Source organism: Paramisgurnus dabryanus, chromosome 9, assembly GCF_030506205.2.
Source record: "Paramisgurnus dabryanus chromosome 9, PD_genome_1.1, whole genome shotgun sequence".
In the NCBI taxonomy this organism is placed as follows: Eukaryota; Metazoa; Chordata; class Actinopteri; order Cypriniformes; family Cobitidae; genus Paramisgurnus; species Paramisgurnus dabryanus.
Window position 1 is genome coordinate 5,704,497 of NC_133345.1, and position 12,500 is coordinate 5,716,996.

Genomic DNA, 12,500 nt, shown 5'->3' on the forward strand with positions numbered 1-12,500 from the left:
CATTAGCCTTGAAGTGTCTCTCGAATCGAGTCAGCACTCGTTTACGGCCACACCACCCTGAGCACGCCCGCTCTCGTCTGATCTCGGAAGCCAAGCAGGGTCGGGCCTGGTTAGTACTTGGATGGGAGACCGCCTGGGAATACCTGGTGCTGTAAGAATTAAATTAATTAATTATTTATGTCATTTTTCCCATGAATGCGTCCTTTCTGTAAGCGTTCTCCCATGGCATGGCGTTGCCACATTAGTTTTGAAGTGTCTCTCGAATCAAGTCAGCACTCGCTTACGGCCACGCCACCCTGAGCACGCCCGCTCTCGTCTGATCTCGTAAGCCAAGCAGGGTCGGGCCTGGTTAGTACTTGGATGGGAGACCGCCTGGGAATACCAGGTGCTCTAAGCATTTAATTAATTAATTATTTTTTTATGTCATTTTTTCCCATGAATGCGTCCTTTCTGTAAGCGTTCTCCCATGGCATGGCGTTGCCACATTAGTTTTGAAGTGTCTCTCGAATCAAGTCTGCACTCGCTTACGGCCACACCACCCTGAGCACGCCCGCTCTCGTCTGATCTCGGAAGCCAAGCAGGGTCGGGCCTGGTTAGTACTTGGATGGGAGACCGCCTGGGAATACCAGGTGCTGTAAGCATTTAATTAATTAATAATTTTTTTTATGTCATTTTTTCCCATGAATGCGTCCTTTCTGTAACCATTTACCGATGTCATTGCGTTGCCACATTAGCCTTGAAGTGTCTCTCGAATCGAGTCAGCACTCGCTTACGGCCACACCACCCTGAGCACGCCCGCTCTCGTCTGATCTCGGAAGCCAAGCAGGGTCGGGCCTGGTTAGTACTTGGATGGGAGATTGCCTGGGAATACCAGGTGCTGTAAGCATTTAATTAATTAAATATTTATTTATGTCATTTTTTCCCATGAATGCGTTCTTTCTGTAAGCGTTCACTGATGTCATGGCGTTGCCACATAAGTCTTGAAGTGTATGTCGATTCGAGTCGGCACTCGCTTACGGCCACACCACCCTGAGCACGCCCGCTCTCGTCTGATCTCGGAAGCCAAGCAGGGTCGGGCCTGGTTAGTACTTGGATGGGAGACCGCCTGGGAATACCAGGTGCTGTAAGCATTTAATTAATTAATAATTTTTTTTATGTCATTTTTTCCCATGAATGCGTCCTTTCTGTAACCATTTACCGATGTCATTGCGTTGCCACATTAGCCTTGAAGTGTCTCTCGAATCGAGTCAGCACTCGCTTACGGCCACACCACCCTGAGCACGCCCGCTCTCGTCTGATCTCGGAAGCCAAGCAGGGTCGGGCCTGGTTAGTACTTGGATGGGAGACCGCCTGGGAATACCAGGTGCTGTAAGCATTTAATTAATTAATTATTTTTTTATGTCATTTTTTCCCATGAATGCGTCCTTTCTGTAACCATTTACCGATGTCATTGCGTTGCCACATTAGCCTTGAAGTGTCTCTCGAATCGAGTCAGCACTCGCTTACGGCCACACCACCCTGAGCACGCCCGCTCTCGTCTGATCTCGGAAGCCAAGCAGGGTCGGGCCTGGTTAGTACTTGGATGGGAGACCGCCTGGGAATACCAGGTGCTGTAAGCATTTAATTAATTAATTATTTTTTTATGTCATTTTTTCCCATGAATGCGATCTTTCTGTAAGCGTTCACTGATGTCATGGCGTTGCCACATAAGTCTTGAAGTGTCTATCGAAGCGAGTCAGCACTCGCTTACGGCCACACCACCCTGAGCACGCCCGCTCTCGTCTGATCTCGGAAGCCAAGCAGGGTCGGGCCTGGTTAGTACTTGGATGGGAGACCGCCTGGGAATACCAGGTGCTGTAAGCATTTAATTAATTAATTATTTTTTTTATGTCATTTTTTCCCATGAATGCGTCCTTTCTGTAACCATTTACCGATGTCATTGCGTTGCCACATTAGCCTTGAAGTGTCTCTCGAATCGGGTCAGCACTCGTTTACGGCCACACCACCCTGAGCACGCCCGCTCTCGTCTGATCTCGGAAGCCAAGCAGGGTCGGGCCTGGTTAGTACTTGGATGGGAGACCGCCTGGGAATACCAGATGCTGTAATAATTTAATTGATTAATTATTTTTTTTATGTCATTTTTTCCCATGAATGCGTCCTTTCTGTAACCATTTACCGATGTCATTGCGTTGCCACATTAGCCTTGAAGTGTCTCTCGAATCGAGTCAGCACTCGTTTACGGCCACACCACCCTGAGCACGCCCGCTCTCGTCTGATCTCGGAAGCCAAGCAGGGTCGGGCCTGGTTAGTACTTGGATGGGAGATCGCCTGGGAATACCTGGTGCTGTAAGAATTAAATTAATTAATTATTTATGTCATTTTTCCCATGAATGCGTCCTTTCTGTAAGCGTTCTCCCATGGCATGGCGTTGCCACATTAGTTTTGAAGTGTCTCTCGAATCAAGTCAGCACTCGCTTACGGCCACGCCACCCTGAGCACGCCCGCTCTCGTCTGATCTCGGAAGCCAAGCAGGGTCGGGCCTGGTTAGTACTTGGATGGGAGACCGCCTGGGAATACCAGGTGCTGTAAGCATTTAATTAATTAAATATTTATTTATGTCATATTTTCCCATGAATGCGTCCTTTCTGTAACCATTTACCGATGTCATTGCGTTGCCACATTAGCCTTGAAGTGTCTCTCGAATCGAGTCAGCACTCGCTTACGGCCACACCACCCTGAGCACGCCCGCTCTCGTCTGATCTCGGAAGCCAAGCAGGGTCGGGCCTGGTTAGTACTTGGATGGGAGACCGCCTGGGAATACCAGGTGCTGTAAGCATTTAATTAATTAATTATTTTTTTTATGTCATTTTTTCCCATGAATGCGTCCTTTCTGTAACCATTTACCGATGTCATTGCGTTGCCACATTAGCCTTGAAGTGTCTCTCGAATCGAGTCAGCACTCGTTTACGGCCACACCACCCTGAGCACGCCCGCTCTCGTCTGATCTCGGAAGCCAAGCAGGGTCGGGCCTGGTTAGTACTTGGATGGGAGACCGCCTGGGAATACCTGGTGCTGTAAGAATTAAATTAATTAATTATTTATGTCATTTTTCCCATGAATGCGTCCTTTCTGTAAGCGTTCTCCCATGGCATGGCGTTGCCACATTAGTTTTGAAGTGTCTCTCGAATCAAGTCAGCACTCGCTTACGGCCACGCCACCCTGAGCACGCCCGCTCTCGTCTGATCTCGTAAGCCAAGCAGGGTCGGGCCTGGTTAGTACTTGGATGGGAGACCGCCTGGGAATACCAGGTGCTCTAAGCATTTAATTAATTAATTATTTTTTTATGTCATTTTTTCCCATGAATGCGTCCTTTCTGTAAGCGTTCTCCCATGGCATGGCGTTGCCACATTAGTTTTGAAGTGTCTCTCGAATCAAGTCTGCACTCGCTTACGGCCACACCACCCTGAGCACGCCCGCTCTCGTCTGATCTCGGAAGCCAAGCAGGGTCGGGCCTGGTTAGTACTTGGATGGGAGACCGCCTGGGAATACCAGGTGCTGTAAGCATTTAATTAATTAATAATTTTTTTTATGTCATTTTTTCCCATGAATGCGTCCTTTCTGTAACCATTTACCGATGTCATTGCGTTGCCACATTAGCCTTGAAGTGTCTCTCGAATCGAGTCAGCACTCGCTTACGGCCACACCACCCTGAGCACGCCCGCTCTCGTCTGATCTCGGAAGCCAAGCAGGGTCGGGCCTGGTTAGTACTTGGATGGGAGACCGCCTGGGAATACCAGGTGCTGTAAGCATTTAATTAATTAAATATTTTTTTATGTAATTTTTTCCCATGAATGCGACCTTTCTGTAAGCGTTCACTGATGTCATGGCGTTGCCACATAAGTCTTGAAGTGTCTATCGAAGCGAGTCAGCACTCGCTTACGGCCACACCACCCTGAGCACGCCCGCTCTCGTCTGATCTCGGAAGCCAAGCAGGGTCGGGCCTGGTTAGTACTTGGATGGGAGACCGCCTGGGAATACCAGGTGCTGTAAGCATTTAATTAATTAATAATTTTTTTTTATGTCATTTTTTCCCATGAATGCGTCCTTTCTGTAACCATTTACCGATGTCATTGCGTTGCCACATTAGCCTTGAAGTGTCTCTCGAATCGAGTCAGCACTCGCTTACGGCCACACCACCCTGAGCACGCCCGTTCTCGTCTGATCTCGGAAGCCAAGCAGGGTCGGGCCTGGTTAGTACTTGGATGGGAGACCGCCTGGGAATACCAGGTGCTCTAAGCATTTAATTAATTAATTATTTTTTTATGTCATTTTTTCCCATGAATGCGTCCTTTCTGTAAGCGTTCTCCCATGGCATGGCGTTGCCACATTAGTTTTGAAGTGTCTCTCGAATCAAGTCTGCACTCGCTTACGGCCACACCACCCTGAGCACGCCCGCTCTCGTCTGATCTCGGAAGCCAAGCAGGGTCGGGCCTGGTTAGTACTTGGATGGGAGACCGCCTGGGAATACCAGGTGCTGTAAGCATTTAATTAATTAATAATTTTTTTTATGTCATTTTTTCCCATGAATGCGTCCTTTCTGTAACCATTTACCGATGTCATTGCGTTGCCACATTAGCCTTGAAGTGTCTCTCGAATCGAGTCAGCACTCGCTTACGGCCACACCACCCTGAGCATGCCCGCTCTCGTCTGATCTCGGAAGCCAAGCAGGGTCGGGCCTGGTTAGTACTTGGATGGGAGACCGCCTGGGAATACCAGGTGCTGTAAGCATTTAATTAATTAATTATTTTTTATATCATTTTTTCCCATGAATGCGACCTTTCTGTAAGCGTTCACTGATGTCATGGCGTTGCCACATAAGTCTTGAAGTGTCTATCGAAGCGAGTCAGCACTCGCTTACGGCCACACCACCCTGAGCACGCCCGCTCTCGTCTGATCTCGGAAGCCAAGCAGGGTCGGGCCTGGTTAGTACTTGGATGGGAGACCGCCTGGGAATACCAGGTGCTGTAAGCATTTAATTAATTAATTATTTTTTTTATGTCATTTTTTCCCATGAATGCGTCCTTTCTGTAACCATTTACCGATGTCATTGCGTTGCCACATTAGCCTTGAAGTGTCTCTCGAATCGAGTCAGCACTCGCTTACGGCCACACCACCCTGAGCACGCCCGTTCTCGTCTGATCTCGTAAGCCAAGCAGGGTCGGGCCTGGTTAGTACTTGGATGGGAGACCGCCTGGGAATACCAGGTGCTGTAAGCATTTAATTAATTAATTATTTTTTAATGTCATTTTTTCCCATGAATGCGATCTTTCTGTAAGTGTTCACCGATGTCATGGCGTTGCCACATAAGTCTTGAAGTGTCTATCGAAGCGAGTCAGCACTCGCTTACGGCCACACCACCCTAAGCACGCCCGCTCTCGTCTGATCTCGGAAGCCAAGCAGGGTCGGGCCTGGTTAGTACTTGGATGGGAGACCGCCTGGGAATACCAGGTGCTGTAAGCATTTAATTAATTAAATATTTATTTATGTCATATTTTCCCATGAATGCGTCCTTTCTGTAACCATTTACCGATGTCATTGCGTTGCCACATTAGCCTTGAAGTGTCTCTCGAATCGAGTCAGCACTCGCTTACGGCCACACCACCCTGAGCACGCCCGCTCTCGTCTGATCTCGGAAGCCAAGCAGGGTCGGGCCTGGTTAGTACTTGGATGGGAGACCGCCTGGGAATACCAGGTGCTGTAAGCATTTAATTAATTAATTATTTTTTTTATGTCATTTTTTCCCATGAATGCGTCCTTTCTGTAACCATTTACCGATGTCATTGCGTTGCCACATTAGCCTTGAAGTGTCTCTCGAATCGAGTCAGCACTCGCTTACGGCCACACCACCCTGAGCACGCCCGCTCTTGTCTGATCTCGGAAGCCAAGCAGGGTCGGGCCTGGTTAGTACTTGGATGGGAGACCGCCTGGGAATACCAGGTGCTGTAAGCATTTAATTAATTAATTATTTTTTTATGTCATTTTTTCCCATGAATGCGACCTTTCTGTAAGCGTTCAATGATGTCATGGCGTTGCCACATAAGTCTTGAAGTGTCTATCGAAGCGAGTCAGCACTCGCTTACGGCCACACCACCCTGAGCACGCCCGCTCTCGTCTGATCTCGGAAGCCAAGCAGGGTCGGGCCTGGTTAGTACTTGGATGGGAGACCGCCTGGGAATACCAGGTGCTGTAAGCATTTAATTAATTAATTATTTTTTTTATGTCATTTTTTCCCATGAATGCGTCCTTTCTGTAACCATTTACCGATGTCATTGCGTTGCCACATTAGCCTTGAAGTGTCTCTCGAATCGAGTCAGCACTCGCTTACGGCCACACCACCCTGAGCACGTCCGTTCTCGTCTGATCTCGTAAGCCAAGCAGGGTCGGGCCTGGTTAGTACTTGGATGGGAGACCGCCTGGGAATACCAGGTGCTGTAAGCATTTAATTAATTAATTATTTTTTTATGTCATTTTTTCCCATGAATGCGATCTTTCTGTAAGCGTTCACCGATGTCATGGCGTTGCCACATAAGTCTTGAAGTGTCTATCGAAGCGTGTCAGCACTCGCTTACGGCCACACCACCCTGAGCACGCCCGCTCTCGTCTAATGTCGGAAGCCAAGCAGGGTCGGGCCTGGTTAGTACTTGGATGGGAGACCGCCTGGGAATACCAGGTGCTGTAAGCATTTAATTAATTAAATATTTATTTATGTCATATTTTCCCATGAATGCGTCCTTTCTGTAACCATTTACCGATGTCATTGCGTTGCCACATTAGCCTTGAAGTGTCTCTCGAATCGAGTCAGCACTCGCTTACGGCCACACCACCCTGAGCACGCCCGCTCTCGTCTGATCTCGGAAGCCAAGCAGGGTCGGGCCTGGTTAGTACTTGGATGGGAGACCGCCTGGGAATACCAGGTGCTGTAAGCATTTAATTAATCAATTATTTTTTTTATGTCATTTTTTCCCATGAATGCGTCCTTTCTGTAACCATTTACCGATGTCATTGCGTTGCCACATTAGCCTTGAAGTGTCTCTCGAATCGAGTCAGCACTCGTTTACGGCCACACCACCCTGAGCACGCCCGCTCTCGTCTGATCTCGGAAGCCAAGCAGGGTCGGGCCTGGTTAGTACTTGGATGGGAGACCGCCTGGGAATACCTGGTGCTGTAAGAATTAAATTAATTAATTATTTATGTCATTTTTTCCCATGAATGCGTCCTTTCTGTAAGCGTTCTCCCATGGCATGGCGTTGCCACATTAGTTTTGAAGTGTCTCTCGAATCAAGTCTGCACTCGCTTACGGCCACACCACCCTGAGCACGCCCGCTCTCGTCTGATCTCGGAAGCCAAGCAGGGTCGGGCCTGGTTAGTACTTGGATGGGAGACCGCCTGGGAATACCAGGTGCTGTAAGCATTTAATTAATTAATAATTTTTTTTATGTCATTTTTTCCCATGAATGCGTCCTTTCTGTAACCATTTACCGATGTCATTGCGTTGCCACATTAGCCTTGAAGTGTCTCTCGAATCGAGTCAGCACTCGCTTACGGCCACACCACCCTGAGCACGCCCGCTCTCGTCTGATCTCGGAAGCCAAGCAGGGTCGGGCCTGGTTAGTACTTGGATGGGAGATTGCCTGGGAATACCAGGTGCTGTAAGCATTTAATTAATTAAATATTTATTTATGTCATTTTTTCCCATGAATGCGTTCTTTCTGTAAGCGTTCACTGATGTCATGGCGTTGCCACATAAGTCTTGAAGTGTCTGTCGATTCGAGTCGGCACTCGCTTACGGCCACACCACCCTGAGCACGCCCGCTCTCGTCTGATCTCGGAAGCCAAGCAGGGTCGGGCCTGGTTAGTACTTGGATGGGAGACCGCCTGGGAATACCAGGTGCTGTAAGCATTTAATTAATTAATAATTTTTTTTATGTCATTTTTTCCCATGAATGCGTCCTTTCTGTAACCATTTACCGATGTCATTGCGTTGCCACATTAGCCTTGAAGTGTCTCTCGAATCGAGTCAGCACTCGCTTACGGCCACACCACCCTGAGCACGCCCGCTCTCGTCTGATCTCGGAAGCCAAGCAGGGTCGGGCCTGGTTAGTACTTGGATGGGAGACCGCCTGGGAATACCAGGTGCTGTAAGCATTTAATTAATTAATTATTTTTTTATGTCATTTTTTCCCATGAATGCGTCCTTTCTGTAACCATTTACCGATGTCATTGCGTTGCCACATTAGCCTTGAAGTGTCTCTCGAATCGAGTCAGCACTCGCTTACGGCCACACCACCCTGAGCACGCCCGCTCTCGTCTGATCTCGGAAGCCAAGCAGGGTCGGGCCTGGTTAGTACTTGGATGGGAGACCGCCTGGGAATACCAGGTGCTGTAAGCATTTAATTAATTAATTATTTTTTTATGTCATTTTTTCCCATGAATGCGATCTTTCTGTAAGCGTTCACTGATGTCATGGCGTTGCCACATAAGTCTTGAAGTGTCTATCGAAGCGAGTCAGCACTCGCTTACGGCCACACCACCCTGAGCACGCCCGCTCTCGTCTGATCTCGGAAGCCAAGCAGGGTCGGGCCTGGTTAGTACTTGGATGGGAGACCGCCTGGGAATACCAGGTGCTGTAAGCATTTAATTAATTAATTATTTTTTTTATGTCATTTTTTCCCATGAATGCGTCCTTTCTGTAACCATTTACCGATGTCATTGCGTTGCCACATTAGCCTTGAAGTGTCTCTCGAATCGGGTCAGCACTCGTTTACGGCCACACCACCCTGAGCACGCCCGCTCTCGTCTGATCTCGGAAGCCAAGCAGGGTCGGGCCTGGTTAGTACTTGGATGGGAGACCGCCTGGGAATACCAGATGCTGTAATAATTTAATTGATTAATTATTTTTTTTATGTCATTTTTTCCCATGAATGCGTCCTTTCTGTAACCATTTACCGATGTCATTGCGTTGCCACATTAGCCTTGAAGTGTCTCTCGAATCGAGTCAGCACTCGTTTACGGCCACACCACCCTGAGCACGCCCGCTCTCGTCTGATCTCGGAAGCCAAGCAGGGTCGGGCCTGGTTAGTACTTGGATGGGAGACCGCCTGGGAATACCTGGTGCTGTAAGAATTAAATTAATTAATTATTTATGTCATTTTTCCCATGAATGCGTCCTTTCTGTAAGCGTTCTCCCATGGCATGGCGTTGCCACATTAGTTTTGAAGTGTCTCTCGAATCAAGTCAGCACTCGCTTACGGCCACGCCACCCTGAGCACGCCCGCTCTCGTCTGATCTCGGAAGCCAAGCAGGGTCGGGCCTGGTTAGTACTTGGATGGGAGACCGCCTGGGAATACCAGGTGCTGTAAGCATTTAATTAATTAAATATTTATTTATGTCATATTTTCCCATGAATGCGTCCTTTCTGTAACCATTTACCGATGTCATTGCGTTGCCACATTAGCCTTGAAGTGTCTCTCGAATCGAGTCAGCACTCGCTTACGGCCACACCACCCTGAGCACGCCCGCTCTCGTCTGATCTCGGAAGCCAAGCAGGGTCGGGCCTGGTTAGTACTTGGATGGGAGACCGCCTGGGAATACCAGGTGCTGTAAGCATTTAATTAATTAATTATTTTTTTTATGTCATTTTTTCCCATGAATGCGTCCTTTCTGTAACCATTTACCGATGTCATTGCGTTGCCACATTAGCCTTGAAGTGTCTCTCGAATCGAGTCAGCACTCGTTTACGGCCACACCACCCTGAGCACGCCCGCTCTCGTCTGATCTCGGAAGCCAAGCAGGGTCGGGCCTGGTTAGTACTTGGATGGGAGACCGCCTGGGAATACCTGGTGCTGTAAGAATTAAATTAATTAATTATTTATGTCATTTTTCCCATGAATGCGTCCTTTCTGTAAGCGTTCTCCCATGGCATGGCGTTGCCACATTAGTTTTGAAGTGTCTCTCGAATCAAGTCTGCACTCGCTTACGGCCACACCACCCTGAGCACGCCCGCTCTCGTCTGATCTCGGAAGCCAAGCAGGGTCGGGCCTGGTTAGTACTTGGATGGGAGACCGCCTGGGAATACCAGGTGCTGTAAGCATTTAATTAATTAATAATTTTTTTTATGTCATTTTTTCCCATGAATGCGTCCTTTCTGTAACCATTTACCGATGTCATTGCGTTGCCACATTAGCCTTGAAGTGTCTCTCGAATCGAGTCAGCACTCGCTTACGGCCACACCACCCTGAGCACGCCCGCTCTCGTCTGATCTCGGAAGCCAAGCAGGGTCGGGCCTGGTTAGTACTTGGATGGGAGACCGCCTGGGAATACCAGGTGCTGTAAGCATTTAATTAATTAAATATTTTTTTATGTCATTTTTTCCCATGAATGCGACCTTTCTGTAAGCGTTCACTGATGTCATGGCGTTGCCACATAAGTCTTGAAGTGTCTGTCGATTCGAGTCGGCACTCGCTTACGGCCACACCACCCTGAGCACGCCCGCTCTCGTCTGATCTCGGAAGCCAAGCAGGGTCGGGCCTGGTTAGTACTTGGATGGGAGACCGCCTGGGAATACCAGGTGCTGTAAGCATTTAATTAATTAATAATTTTTTTTATGTCATTTTTTCCCATGAATGCCTCCTTTCTGTAACCATTTACCGATGTCATTGCGTTGCCACATTAGCCTTGAAGTGTCTCTCGAATCGAGTCAGCACTCGCTTACGGCCACACCACCCTGAGCACGCCCGCTCTCGTCTGATCTCGGAAGCCAAGCAGGGTCGGGCCTGGTTAGTACTTGGATGGGAGACCGCCTGGGAATACCAGGTGCTGTAAGCATTTAATTAATTAATTATTTTTTTATGTCATTTTTTCCCATGAATGCGTCCTTTCTGTAACCATTTACCGATGTCATTGCGTTGCCACATTAGCCTTGAAGTGTCTCTCGAATCGAGTCAGCACTCGCTTACGGCCACACCACCCTGAGCACGCCCGCTCTCGTCTGATCTCGGAAGCCAAGCAGGGTCGGGCCTGGTTAGTACTTGGATGGGAGACCGCCTGGGAATACCAGGTGCTGTAAGCATTTAATTAATTAATTATTTTTTTATGTCATTTTTTCCCATGAATGCGATCTTTCTGTAAGCGTTCACTGATGTCATGGCGTTGCCACATAAGTCTTGAAGTGTCTATCGAAGCGAGTCAGCACTCGCTTACGGCCACACCACCCTGAGCACGCCCGCTCTCGTCTGATCTCGGAAGCCAAGCAGGGTCGGGCCTGGTTAGTACTTGGATGGGAGACCGCCTGGGAATACCAGGTGCTGTAAGCATTTAATTAATTAATTATTTTTTTTATGTCATTTTTTCCCATGAATGCGTCCTTTCTGTAACCATTTACCGATGTCATTGCGTTGCCACATTAGCCTTGAAGTGTCTCTCGAATCGGGTCAGCACTCGTTTACGGCCACACCACCCTGAGCACGCCCGCTCTCGTCTGATCTCGGAAGCCAAGCAGGGTCGGGCCTGGTTAGTACTTGGATGGGAGACCGCCTGGGAATACCAGATGCTGTAATAATTTAATTGATTAATTATTTTTTTTATGTCATTTTTTCCCATGAATGCGTCCTTTCTGTAACCATTTACCGATGTCATTGCGTTGCCACATTAGCTTTGAAGTGTCTCTCGAATCGAGTCAGCACTCGTTTACGGCCACACCACCCTGAGCACGCCCGCTCTCGTCTGATCTCGGAAGCCAAGCAGGGTCGGGCCTGGTTAGTACTTGGATGGGAGACCGCCTGGGAATACCTGGTGCTGTAAGAATTAAATTAATTAATTATTTATGTCATTTTTCCCATGAATGCGTCCTTTCTGTAAGCGTTCTCCCATGGCATGGCTTTGCCACATTAGTTTTGAAGTGTCTCTCGAATCAAGTCAGCACTCGCTTACGGCCACGCCACCCTGAGCACGCCCGCTCTCCTCTGATCTCGGAAGCCAAGCAGGGTCGGGCCTGGTTAGTACTTGGATGGGAGACCGCCTGGGAATACCAGGTGCTGTAAGCATTTAATTAATTAAATATTTATTTATGTCATATTTTCCCATGAATGCGTCCTTTCTGTAACCATTTACCGATGTCATTGCGTTGCCACATTAGCCTTGAAGTGTCTCTCGAATCGAGTCAGCACTCGCTTACGGCCACACCACCCTGAGCACGCCCGCTCTCGTCTGATCTCGGAAGCCAAGCAGGGTCGGGCCTGGTTAGTACTTGGATGGGAGACCGCCTGGGAATACCAGGTGCTGTAAGCATTTAATTAATTAATTATTTTTTTTATGTCATTTTTTCCCATGAATGCGTCCTTTCTGTAACCATTTACCGATGTCATTGCGTTGCCACATTAGCCTTGAAGTGTCTCTCGAATCGAGTCAGCACTCGTTTACGGCCACACCACCCTGAGCACGCC

The 12,500-nt window shown here is 48.3% G+C and overlaps 42 non-coding genes and 10 pseudogenes across 42 annotated transcripts in view; all 52 read left to right on the forward strand.

Annotated features, from left to right (window-relative positions):
- Nucleotides 1–39: 39 nt before the first annotated feature.
- On the forward strand, nt 40–158 carry LOC135724662 (5S ribosomal RNA). The gene has a single exon (XR_010524326.1). It is a non-coding gene; the product is annotated as a 5S ribosomal RNA (ribosomal RNA).
- A 120-nt stretch (nt 159–278) lies between these two features.
- LOC135726511 (5S ribosomal RNA) lies at nt 279–397 on the forward strand (annotated as a pseudogene).
- Nucleotides 398–522: 125 nt separating this feature from the next.
- On the forward strand, nt 523–641 carry LOC135721972 (5S ribosomal RNA). The gene has a single exon (XR_010521723.1). It is a non-coding gene; the product is annotated as a 5S ribosomal RNA (ribosomal RNA).
- A 126-nt stretch (nt 642–767) lies between these two features.
- On the forward strand, nt 768–886 carry LOC135725297 (5S ribosomal RNA; annotated as a pseudogene).
- Nucleotides 887–1,011: 125 nt separating this feature from the next.
- On the forward strand, nt 1,012–1,130 carry LOC135721973 (5S ribosomal RNA). Its single transcript, XR_010521724.1, has one exon. It is a non-coding gene; the product is annotated as a 5S ribosomal RNA (ribosomal RNA).
- A 126-nt stretch (nt 1,131–1,256) lies between these two features.
- LOC135721974 (5S ribosomal RNA) lies at nt 1,257–1,375 on the forward strand. The gene has a single exon (XR_010521725.1). It is a non-coding gene; the product is annotated as a 5S ribosomal RNA (ribosomal RNA).
- Nucleotides 1,376–1,500: 125 nt separating this feature from the next.
- On the forward strand, nt 1,501–1,619 carry LOC135721975 (5S ribosomal RNA). Its single transcript, XR_010521726.1, has one exon. It is a non-coding gene; the product is annotated as a 5S ribosomal RNA (ribosomal RNA).
- A 125-nt stretch (nt 1,620–1,744) lies between these two features.
- Nucleotides 1,745–1,863, forward strand: LOC135721977 (5S ribosomal RNA). Its single transcript, XR_010521728.1, has one exon. It is a non-coding gene; the product is annotated as a 5S ribosomal RNA (ribosomal RNA).
- A 126-nt stretch (nt 1,864–1,989) lies between these two features.
- On the forward strand, nt 1,990–2,108 carry LOC135726216 (5S ribosomal RNA; annotated as a pseudogene).
- Nucleotides 2,109–2,234: 126 nt separating this feature from the next.
- On the forward strand, nt 2,235–2,353 carry LOC135725852 (5S ribosomal RNA; annotated as a pseudogene).
- A 120-nt stretch (nt 2,354–2,473) lies between these two features.
- On the forward strand, nt 2,474–2,592 carry LOC135723698 (5S ribosomal RNA). The gene has a single exon (XR_010523389.1). It is a non-coding gene; the product is annotated as a 5S ribosomal RNA (ribosomal RNA).
- Nucleotides 2,593–2,717: 125 nt separating this feature from the next.
- LOC135721978 (5S ribosomal RNA) lies at nt 2,718–2,836 on the forward strand. The gene has a single exon (XR_010521729.1). It is a non-coding gene; the product is annotated as a 5S ribosomal RNA (ribosomal RNA).
- Nucleotides 2,837–2,962: 126 nt separating this feature from the next.
- On the forward strand, nt 2,963–3,081 carry LOC135724663 (5S ribosomal RNA). The gene has a single exon (XR_010524327.1). It is a non-coding gene; the product is annotated as a 5S ribosomal RNA (ribosomal RNA).
- Nucleotides 3,082–3,201: 120 nt separating this feature from the next.
- On the forward strand, nt 3,202–3,320 carry LOC135726512 (5S ribosomal RNA; annotated as a pseudogene).
- Nucleotides 3,321–3,445: 125 nt separating this feature from the next.
- LOC135721979 (5S ribosomal RNA) lies at nt 3,446–3,564 on the forward strand. Its single transcript, XR_010521730.1, has one exon. It is a non-coding gene; the product is annotated as a 5S ribosomal RNA (ribosomal RNA).
- A 126-nt stretch (nt 3,565–3,690) lies between these two features.
- On the forward strand, nt 3,691–3,809 carry LOC135721980 (5S ribosomal RNA). The gene has a single exon (XR_010521731.1). It is a non-coding gene; the product is annotated as a 5S ribosomal RNA (ribosomal RNA).
- Nucleotides 3,810–3,934: 125 nt separating this feature from the next.
- Nucleotides 3,935–4,053, forward strand: LOC135721981 (5S ribosomal RNA). Its single transcript, XR_010521732.1, has one exon. It is a non-coding gene; the product is annotated as a 5S ribosomal RNA (ribosomal RNA).
- Nucleotides 4,054–4,180: 127 nt separating this feature from the next.
- On the forward strand, nt 4,181–4,299 carry LOC135725068 (5S ribosomal RNA). Its single transcript, XR_010524720.1, has one exon. It is a non-coding gene; the product is annotated as a 5S ribosomal RNA (ribosomal RNA).
- Nucleotides 4,300–4,424: 125 nt separating this feature from the next.
- Nucleotides 4,425–4,543, forward strand: LOC135721983 (5S ribosomal RNA). The gene has a single exon (XR_010521733.1). It is a non-coding gene; the product is annotated as a 5S ribosomal RNA (ribosomal RNA).
- A 126-nt stretch (nt 4,544–4,669) lies between these two features.
- Nucleotides 4,670–4,788, forward strand: LOC135723604 (5S ribosomal RNA). The gene has a single exon (XR_010523299.1). It is a non-coding gene; the product is annotated as a 5S ribosomal RNA (ribosomal RNA).
- A 124-nt stretch (nt 4,789–4,912) lies between these two features.
- LOC135721984 (5S ribosomal RNA) lies at nt 4,913–5,031 on the forward strand. Its single transcript, XR_010521734.1, has one exon. It is a non-coding gene; the product is annotated as a 5S ribosomal RNA (ribosomal RNA).
- Nucleotides 5,032–5,157: 126 nt separating this feature from the next.
- LOC135724042 (5S ribosomal RNA) lies at nt 5,158–5,276 on the forward strand. Its single transcript, XR_010523717.1, has one exon. It is a non-coding gene; the product is annotated as a 5S ribosomal RNA (ribosomal RNA).
- Nucleotides 5,277–5,401: 125 nt separating this feature from the next.
- Nucleotides 5,402–5,520, forward strand: LOC135723958 (5S ribosomal RNA). The gene has a single exon (XR_010523635.1). It is a non-coding gene; the product is annotated as a 5S ribosomal RNA (ribosomal RNA).
- A 125-nt stretch (nt 5,521–5,645) lies between these two features.
- LOC135721985 (5S ribosomal RNA) lies at nt 5,646–5,764 on the forward strand. Its single transcript, XR_010521735.1, has one exon. It is a non-coding gene; the product is annotated as a 5S ribosomal RNA (ribosomal RNA).
- A 126-nt stretch (nt 5,765–5,890) lies between these two features.
- On the forward strand, nt 5,891–6,009 carry LOC135724249 (5S ribosomal RNA). Its single transcript, XR_010523919.1, has one exon. It is a non-coding gene; the product is annotated as a 5S ribosomal RNA (ribosomal RNA).
- A 125-nt stretch (nt 6,010–6,134) lies between these two features.
- Nucleotides 6,135–6,253, forward strand: LOC135721986 (5S ribosomal RNA). The gene has a single exon (XR_010521736.1). It is a non-coding gene; the product is annotated as a 5S ribosomal RNA (ribosomal RNA).
- Nucleotides 6,254–6,379: 126 nt separating this feature from the next.
- Nucleotides 6,380–6,498, forward strand: LOC135725761 (5S ribosomal RNA; annotated as a pseudogene).
- Nucleotides 6,499–6,623: 125 nt separating this feature from the next.
- Nucleotides 6,624–6,742, forward strand: LOC135726072 (5S ribosomal RNA; annotated as a pseudogene).
- A 125-nt stretch (nt 6,743–6,867) lies between these two features.
- On the forward strand, nt 6,868–6,986 carry LOC135721987 (5S ribosomal RNA). Its single transcript, XR_010521737.1, has one exon. It is a non-coding gene; the product is annotated as a 5S ribosomal RNA (ribosomal RNA).
- A 126-nt stretch (nt 6,987–7,112) lies between these two features.
- LOC135724665 (5S ribosomal RNA) lies at nt 7,113–7,231 on the forward strand. The gene has a single exon (XR_010524328.1). It is a non-coding gene; the product is annotated as a 5S ribosomal RNA (ribosomal RNA).
- Nucleotides 7,232–7,352: 121 nt separating this feature from the next.
- On the forward strand, nt 7,353–7,471 carry LOC135721989 (5S ribosomal RNA). Its single transcript, XR_010521739.1, has one exon. It is a non-coding gene; the product is annotated as a 5S ribosomal RNA (ribosomal RNA).
- A 126-nt stretch (nt 7,472–7,597) lies between these two features.
- On the forward strand, nt 7,598–7,716 carry LOC135725298 (5S ribosomal RNA; annotated as a pseudogene).
- A 125-nt stretch (nt 7,717–7,841) lies between these two features.
- On the forward strand, nt 7,842–7,960 carry LOC135721990 (5S ribosomal RNA). Its single transcript, XR_010521740.1, has one exon. It is a non-coding gene; the product is annotated as a 5S ribosomal RNA (ribosomal RNA).
- A 126-nt stretch (nt 7,961–8,086) lies between these two features.
- Nucleotides 8,087–8,205, forward strand: LOC135721991 (5S ribosomal RNA). Its single transcript, XR_010521741.1, has one exon. It is a non-coding gene; the product is annotated as a 5S ribosomal RNA (ribosomal RNA).
- A 125-nt stretch (nt 8,206–8,330) lies between these two features.
- LOC135721992 (5S ribosomal RNA) lies at nt 8,331–8,449 on the forward strand. Its single transcript, XR_010521742.1, has one exon. It is a non-coding gene; the product is annotated as a 5S ribosomal RNA (ribosomal RNA).
- A 125-nt stretch (nt 8,450–8,574) lies between these two features.
- Nucleotides 8,575–8,693, forward strand: LOC135721993 (5S ribosomal RNA). The gene has a single exon (XR_010521743.1). It is a non-coding gene; the product is annotated as a 5S ribosomal RNA (ribosomal RNA).
- A 126-nt stretch (nt 8,694–8,819) lies between these two features.
- Nucleotides 8,820–8,938, forward strand: LOC135726217 (5S ribosomal RNA; annotated as a pseudogene).
- A 126-nt stretch (nt 8,939–9,064) lies between these two features.
- Nucleotides 9,065–9,183, forward strand: LOC135724666 (5S ribosomal RNA). Its single transcript, XR_010524329.1, has one exon. It is a non-coding gene; the product is annotated as a 5S ribosomal RNA (ribosomal RNA).
- Nucleotides 9,184–9,303: 120 nt separating this feature from the next.
- On the forward strand, nt 9,304–9,422 carry LOC135723699 (5S ribosomal RNA). The gene has a single exon (XR_010523390.1). It is a non-coding gene; the product is annotated as a 5S ribosomal RNA (ribosomal RNA).
- Nucleotides 9,423–9,547: 125 nt separating this feature from the next.
- On the forward strand, nt 9,548–9,666 carry LOC135721994 (5S ribosomal RNA). The gene has a single exon (XR_010521744.1). It is a non-coding gene; the product is annotated as a 5S ribosomal RNA (ribosomal RNA).
- Nucleotides 9,667–9,792: 126 nt separating this feature from the next.
- Nucleotides 9,793–9,911, forward strand: LOC135724667 (5S ribosomal RNA). The gene has a single exon (XR_010524330.1). It is a non-coding gene; the product is annotated as a 5S ribosomal RNA (ribosomal RNA).
- Nucleotides 9,912–10,031: 120 nt separating this feature from the next.
- Nucleotides 10,032–10,150, forward strand: LOC135721995 (5S ribosomal RNA). The gene has a single exon (XR_010521745.1). It is a non-coding gene; the product is annotated as a 5S ribosomal RNA (ribosomal RNA).
- A 126-nt stretch (nt 10,151–10,276) lies between these two features.
- Nucleotides 10,277–10,395, forward strand: LOC135721996 (5S ribosomal RNA). Its single transcript, XR_010521746.1, has one exon. It is a non-coding gene; the product is annotated as a 5S ribosomal RNA (ribosomal RNA).
- Nucleotides 10,396–10,520: 125 nt separating this feature from the next.
- On the forward strand, nt 10,521–10,639 carry LOC135721997 (5S ribosomal RNA). Its single transcript, XR_010521747.1, has one exon. It is a non-coding gene; the product is annotated as a 5S ribosomal RNA (ribosomal RNA).
- Nucleotides 10,640–10,765: 126 nt separating this feature from the next.
- On the forward strand, nt 10,766–10,884 carry LOC135721999 (5S ribosomal RNA). The gene has a single exon (XR_010521748.1). It is a non-coding gene; the product is annotated as a 5S ribosomal RNA (ribosomal RNA).
- A 125-nt stretch (nt 10,885–11,009) lies between these two features.
- On the forward strand, nt 11,010–11,128 carry LOC135722001 (5S ribosomal RNA). The gene has a single exon (XR_010521750.1). It is a non-coding gene; the product is annotated as a 5S ribosomal RNA (ribosomal RNA).
- Nucleotides 11,129–11,253: 125 nt separating this feature from the next.
- Nucleotides 11,254–11,372, forward strand: LOC135722002 (5S ribosomal RNA). The gene has a single exon (XR_010521751.1). It is a non-coding gene; the product is annotated as a 5S ribosomal RNA (ribosomal RNA).
- Nucleotides 11,373–11,498: 126 nt separating this feature from the next.
- On the forward strand, nt 11,499–11,617 carry LOC135726219 (5S ribosomal RNA; annotated as a pseudogene).
- Nucleotides 11,618–11,743: 126 nt separating this feature from the next.
- LOC135724668 (5S ribosomal RNA) lies at nt 11,744–11,862 on the forward strand. The gene has a single exon (XR_010524331.1). It is a non-coding gene; the product is annotated as a 5S ribosomal RNA (ribosomal RNA).
- Nucleotides 11,863–11,982: 120 nt separating this feature from the next.
- Nucleotides 11,983–12,101, forward strand: LOC135724417 (5S ribosomal RNA). Its single transcript, XR_010524084.1, has one exon. It is a non-coding gene; the product is annotated as a 5S ribosomal RNA (ribosomal RNA).
- A 125-nt stretch (nt 12,102–12,226) lies between these two features.
- On the forward strand, nt 12,227–12,345 carry LOC135722003 (5S ribosomal RNA). The gene has a single exon (XR_010521752.1). It is a non-coding gene; the product is annotated as a 5S ribosomal RNA (ribosomal RNA).
- Nucleotides 12,346–12,471: 126 nt separating this feature from the next.
- Nucleotides 12,472–12,500, forward strand: part of LOC135724669 (5S ribosomal RNA) — a 119-nt gene continuing 90 nt past the window's right edge. Inside the window, exon 1 of the ribosomal RNA XR_010524332.1 lies at nt 12,472–12,500. This exon is cut by the window's right edge and continues 90 nt beyond it. This is a non-coding gene — a ribosomal RNA (5S ribosomal RNA).